Source organism: Lithobates pipiens, unplaced genomic scaffold, assembly GCF_037356315.1.
Source record: "Lithobates pipiens isolate NorthernLeopardFrog02 unplaced genomic scaffold, aLitPip1_a1.2 Scaffold_13, whole genome shotgun sequence".
Taxonomy (NCBI): Eukaryota; Metazoa; Chordata; class Amphibia; order Anura; family Ranidae; genus Lithobates; species Lithobates pipiens.
The window spans coordinates 131566244-131573343 of record NW_027507718.1 but is presented as its reverse complement, the minus strand read 5'-3'; positions in this window follow the sequence as shown (position 1 = coordinate 131573343).

The following is a 7100-nucleotide window of genomic DNA, read 5'->3' as shown; positions in this document are numbered from 1 at the left end:
AAAAGGAGACACGCCGCATGTGTCCACTCGGGGCTCCGCTGTCTTCCGCCGCTTCAGGGTAAACTTGAGGCTTAGGTTTAATTTACCTTACCATCTGGTCCTGGGGCATGGCAAATCTCTTTTCCTCTTCATGTGTGTGCAGCGCACGCTTTACGGGGAAGAGGAGGGGGAAATCGGCGGTTTCCTGTCGGTCCGTGGCTGAGATCCTCTGCTCATGCCCGCCGTGTGCTTCGGGATGCGGTAGGGATGAGGTGGAACGGCCCGGGCGGCTTCATGCATGGAGCTCGGCGACCTTTCCCCTCGCGCCGCTCCAGCTGATCGTTAGGACCGCCCCCATCTGCTCACGCTGGCGCCGTCATCGGGTCCCTCCCCTCACTCACGGACAGCACTCCATCCGCCTATCGTCCCTCAGTCACTTTTAAAGTCACGTTCCTTAGGGGTTTTGTTTCTTTTTTTGTACTATTAATTTGGGATGGGGTGACTGACAAAACTACTACTTTCTGTGAGTATTGGAGTTTTTCTATTTCAGATAACAGGGGATAGGAGAAATAAAGTGGGAAAGCTGTAGCACAGATAAGCCGAGGCATGAGGTTTGCAAGGAGAGACAGTGTGGATCAGTATCATACTCTGACTCCTTCCAAGTCAGATATTCAGAATGTACAGTAGCTGGGTCCACTGCTGAAGCCACAATCTGACGGCTCCATGTACACCCAGGGTCAAAACACAGGAGCTGCGGGAAGGTGTCTGGACACTGTGTGTATGCCCAGTGCAGCGGGCTGTGTCCCGTGTGATGTCGCTGCCTGGGAAGCAGGGTGCTAAGGGTGACTCACTGTGTTCATCAGGGATGGCTGCATCCTGGGCACCATCCATGCAGAGTCGGTATGCTCTGCAGATGGGCCGGAGCTTGAAAAGCATGCTGTGGTGGAGACCATGTGGAGGAGGTGGAGGCAGCTGGCGCCATCTTGTCGTCCCACTGGGCGGCATGGGAAGTGGTGAAAAGTAGTCCCGGAAGGTCATGAAAGACCTGGAGTCCAAGCATGTCTCCAGACTTAAATCATATTGAGCATCTGTGGGGTATTCTTAAACAGTGGGTGGAGGAACGCAAGGCCTCTAACATCCACCAGCTCCGTGATGTCATCATGGAGGAGTGGAAGAGGACTCCAGTGGTAACCTATGAAGCTCTGGTGAACTCCATGCCCAAGAGGGTTAAGGCAGTGCTAAAAAATAATGGTGGCCACACAAAATATTGACACTTTGGACCAATTTGGACATTTTCACTTAGGGGTGTACTCAATTTTGTTGCCAGCGGTTTTTACATTAATGGTGGGTTGAGTTATTTTGAGGGGAGATCAAATATACACTGTTATACAAGCTGTACACTCACTATTTTACATTGTAACAACAAAGGCATAGAAATTGGGACTTTTAAGGTGCAAGACACACAACAAAATATATATAAAATTATTTTATTTTATAAAAGTTAAAATCAACAAAATATAATCCATCCAAATAGAAAAACAGTTGCAGAATGTGCATAATGACAAAATTCTCTTCATGTTTCTCCACTGATTTGTAGCTTCCTCTGGAGATTTACATTTGTCAAACACTGAAGGAGTGCTGTGATAGGTAGGAGGAGAACCAGGATAGAGCAGAATCTTGGAGGCTAAGGCAACAGAGTTTATTGAGAAGGAACGGATGGTCAATGCTACACACACCCCAATAATGACCTTTTTTCGACGTGTGTAGCACATTTCTGAGCTTCTAGAGATGAGGCAGGGATCTGATATCACACACTGTACAGAGGAAAACTAAGTGCAATCTGAGACCCAAGTGGAGGAAAAAGACATACCCCTCTACACAGGCTCATAGGGAAACATGCACAGCTTGGACTATCAATCGCCTTCTTTTTTTCATTGCAGGAATTTACAACCAATTTAAAGGTTTTGAAAAGAAGCAATGTGATTACCAAAAACACCATCTGAAATACTGTTCACTTACTTAAAATATTCCTTCAGTGCAGGGCGGCGAACAACTTTATTGTATAAGCAAACCCCAAAATCCATACACTGCATATTTATTACATAAAAGGTAAAAATTAAACCCTCGCCGTAGAACTAAAATGTATATAGGGCTGCTGCTGTAGTCCAAGGTAAGTAACCCAAAAAGTGACAAAAGAATTTATACTTAGCGCTGCTTATACATACAAGCATCAGAATGTGTGACATAATAACAATATGTATAACAAAGTGCTCAGTGCAAAATAAAGTGCAATCAATAAAGTTCATCAAATGTGAGGTACAGGTTTGGTGCCACGTTGGTATAATCCTGGTGACTTCCTCTGCTCCCCTCCTGGGTCCCCACTCACCAGATGAAGATTACAAATACACCTGTATTATATATCAAGATGGTGCCTCCAGTCCAAAAATTAGATTGATTTGTTGTGCCTTAGGAAATGGGATCTCGACCACATGGTCCAAGTCCTACACACTCCACCTAGTCAAAGGGTGACCGTGATAGCAAAGTTTGGACAAATGAAGGAAAGGGGACATATAGTGTAATACTGCGAGATTTATTAAAAGGTTTAAAATCATTATACTTACATCAGAGTCTTTAAAAAAGTGCAAAATTGCAGCCTTGGCGTCCAAACAGCCTTCACAGATTCTCATTAGCTTGACACATTTCACCCCTCCCACTGGGTGTCATCAGAAGCTTATAGAGTCTGTGATTGGCTGTCTTATATACTTTAAGTACCGCCTACTACACCCAATGACTCCCACTACTCTCATTGATGGCGCAGTACGAAATTAGCCTCACTTCCGGTTTCCGCCGGGAACCGGAAGTAACGCATCCGCTGAGGCCAGAAGTGGTCACTGGCGCCGGAAGTGATGTAATTCTCATCGATAAAAAGGTAAACACCAACATCCTGCTTCCTGGATTAACAGGAAGTGACCAGGAGCCATCTAGTGCTACCCTGTTTCCCCTAAAATAAGACCTAGTGTGATTGTCGGTGATAGCTGCAATAAAAGCCCTACCCCCCAAATAAGCCCTAGTTAAAGTCCTTGTAGGTCTTCTTTTCAGGGTAAGGCTTATTTTTGAGGAAATAGAGTAGGGCTTATTTGGGTGGTAGGGCTTATATTGCAGCCAACACCGACAATCAGGCTAGGTCTTATTTTAGGGGAAACAGGGTAGTGATTAAGTATTAGATTAAAATCAGAACACAATATTTAAAAATTGTCACAGTATACTCCATATGAAGAAAAAGATGAGCAATCAAATAATAATTAATAATATAATAATTAATAATAATCAAAAAGTACAATAAAGAAAAAATGAAATAAATGAAAATACAATAAAATAAAAATAATAAAATAAAAATAATAAAAATAAAAATAAATATAAATATAGCAAAAATTACTAATAAAATTAATTAATTAATATCCATGTCCACATTAAACCCTTTCAGAATTAAAATCTATATTTTATATCTCCATTGAGTCTTATTTTGGGAGATGGCCTGTTTTAAATTTGTACCCCTCCTATGTTTTTACACCCTATCAATGCCACAAAATGTGAGTTTTGCGAAAACCCTTTTTAATGTTATTAATATGTTCCCTCAGTCTGACTTTAAGTTCTCTAGTGGTTCTTCCCACATATTGGAGACCACATTCACATTCCAAAAGGTACATGACATGTGTAGTACCACAAGTTATACAGTACATTTTGGGATTTCATATGTCTGTCCTGTTGCCCTGGATTTAAAATGTGTAGCCTTTTTCTTTCCACCCTTGCATGCTCTACAGTTTAAGCATCTGCTACATTTAAAGAAACCTGTTTGGTCGAGGAAAGTTAAGGTGTCCTTCAGTATGGGAGGACGTTTATAGATGAACTTCGGGCCTGAAGGTAAAGTTTTTGCTAGAACTGGATCTCTAAGTAAAATAGGTCAGTGTGTTTTAATAATATTTTCTATTTTTTTGTATTGTCGACTAAATTCCATACAGACAGTTAGGTCATATCGTTCTCTCTTTTTGGGTTTAGGAATGAGTAATTGTTCCCTGTCCATTAACCCTACTTCCTGTTGTGTCCAGTTGCTGTCGTCTGTATCCTTTTTGCTCAAATCTGTCCATCAACATATTGGACTGGGTTACATAATCTCCTTGTAGGTTACAGTTCCTTTTGATCCTCATCATCTGTCCTTAGGGTATCCCCAAAATCCATCTTCGGTGGTGACTACTGGTGGTGGGGATATAGATGTTTCTATCTGTTTTCATAAAAAATGTCAGTGTATGTAAACCTTTTTTCAGATGGAAAATTTCAAGGTCCAAGTAATTGACCTTTTCTTTACTATAATTTGATGAGAAAGATATATTATATTTATTGATATTAATCTGTTCTAAAAACTTTTTCAGAGAATCTTCACTACCCTCCCAAACTAGAAAAATTTCATCAATATATCTTCTGTATGTTTTCAATCCTAAGACATTTCTCCCAAATATTTCCTCTGACTCCCATTTACTCATAAAAATGTTCGCCACCATGGGAGCATATTTAGCTCCCATGGCTACTCACCTTATTTGTTTGTAGTACTGTTTGTTATGCCAAAAATAGTTGTTTTCCATCGCTAATTGTCTAGTATGACATCTATTTGCGTCCTGTGTAATATTGTTTCAGTTTCTAACGCCCATTTGATCGCAGAAGTTGCATCTTTTTTTCTAATGTTAGCGTATAGTGAGTCAACATCTATACTTACTAGAAATGTTCGTTCATTAATCAAAATATTCTTAATTAAATTAATGAGATCCCTACTGTCTTTCGTGTAGGATGGAAATTTCTGGGCAATAGGCTGTAGGAAATGGTCTAAATACTCTCCAACTCTAAAATATTTATTATGGACTATCTGTCTTACACAGACAGCTGGGCAGGGCACTACTCTCCGTTCCTCTTTTGGGCTTTGGCAATAATGTAAAGAGAAAAAATGCATAATATTATGAAGTAAGAGGCAGCACCAGATAAACCAGATGATTTCCACTTAGTTCTGCATACATCAATGTAACCTGAGCTCCTTGCAGAGGGCTTGCTGGACCTAGACAACTAAGTAAGATGATAACTTTTGTTTAGCTTTTATATGATCTCTTTAGTCTTATTAGTATTATTTAGAGATGTTTTGTGTGTATTTCTTTATATTTTTACTTTTAGGTAGTCAGGTAAATCTGAATATTATGTAATCTTCTGTCCAGCCAGCAGATGGGGCTTTTTTGTTCCTTTTCACAAGTTTTACTATCTCTAGGCTTCATGTATATGAGACATTTTTACAACCTCTCATGAACGATTTAACTTGACAAAATTGCAACCAACATTTAAAGCGCCCGCTACGTCTAACCCGGTTGGTCGCATATGCGTTTAGGAGCGTTTTAAAGATAAATTGGGATAAAATTTTAGGAACAAAGAACACGGAGGAGAGATGGGTTTGCTTTAAGAGCATATTAAATAAGGGCATTAGCCAATGCATTCCATTGGGTAATACATTTAAAAGAGTGAACAAAAGTCCTGGATGGCTTAACTCCAAAGTAAAAATGCATATAAAAGCAAAGGAGAGGGCCTTCAAAAAATACAAGGTTAAGGGATCAGCATTCAGACTTTATAAAGAATGCAACAAGAAATGTAAGGGTGCAATAAGGGCGGCTAAGATAGAACATGAAAGACACATAGCGGAGGAGAGCAAAAAAATCCCAAGAAATTCTTTAAGTATGTAAACAGTAAAAAAGGGAGGACAGACCATATTGGCCCCATAAAGAATGAGGAAGGATATCTGGTTACAAAGGATGGGGAGATGGCGAAGGTATTGAATTTATTCTTCTCCTCAGTCTTCATGAGGGAATCGGGGGGGCTTCAGTAACCAAAACTGCAGTGTTTATCCTCATGACACATCACGGGAAGCACCTCCATGGTTAACAGAGGACAGAATTAAAATTAGACTTGGGAAACTTAACATTAATAAATCACCGGGACCAAATGGCTTGCACCCAAGGGTACTTAGGGAACTCAGTCAAGAAATTGCCAGACCATTGTTCCTAATTTTTACTGACAGTCTACTGACTGGAATGGTACCAGCTGATTGGAGAAAAGCTAATGTAGCACCAATATTTAAAAAGGGCCCAAAATATATCCCTGGGAATTACAGACCAGTTAGTCTAACATCAATAGTATGTAAACTCTTGGAGGAGATGATAAGGGACTATATACAAAATTTTAGTAATGAGAACAGTATCATTAGCAGTAATCAGCATGGATTCATGAAGAATCAATCTTGTCAAACCAATCTATTAACCTTCTATGATGGGGTGAGTTGCCATCTAGATAAAGGAAGGCCCGTGGACATGGTGTATCTGGATTTTGCAAAAGCATTTGGCACAGTTCCCCATAAACGTTTACTGTAGAAAATAAAGTCCATTGGCATGGACCATAGGTTAAGCACATGGATTGAAAACTGGCTACAAGGGCGAGTTCAGAGGGTGGTGATAAATGGGGAGTACTCTGAATGGTCAGGGGTGGGTAATGGGGTCCCCCGGGGTGCTGTGCTGGGAGCAATCCTGTTTAATTTGTACATAAATGACCTGGAGGATGGGGTAAACAGTTCAATCTCTGTATTTGTGGACGATACTAAGCTAAGCAGGGCAATAACTTCTCCGCAGGAGAACAAATTAATGGGGTGGGCAACTACACAGCAAATGAGGTTCAATGTAGTAAAATAATGCATTTGGGTGGCAAAAATATGAATGCATGCTATACACTGGGGGGAGAAACTCTGGGGGAATGTAAGATGGAAAAGGACCTAGGGGTCCTAGTAGATGATAGGCTCGGCAATAGTATGCAATGCCAAGCTGCTTCTAACAAAGCAAACAGAATATTGGCATTAAAAAGGGGATCAACTCCAGAGATAAAATGATAATTCTCTCACTCTGCAAGACTCTGATCCGGCCACACCTAGATAATGCTGTCCAGTTCTGGGCACCGGTCCTCAGGAAGGATGTCCTGGAAATGGCCACAGGCGATGGTCTCAGCGGGGAGCACCGTTAGTTTCAAGAAACTATTAGATAAGCACC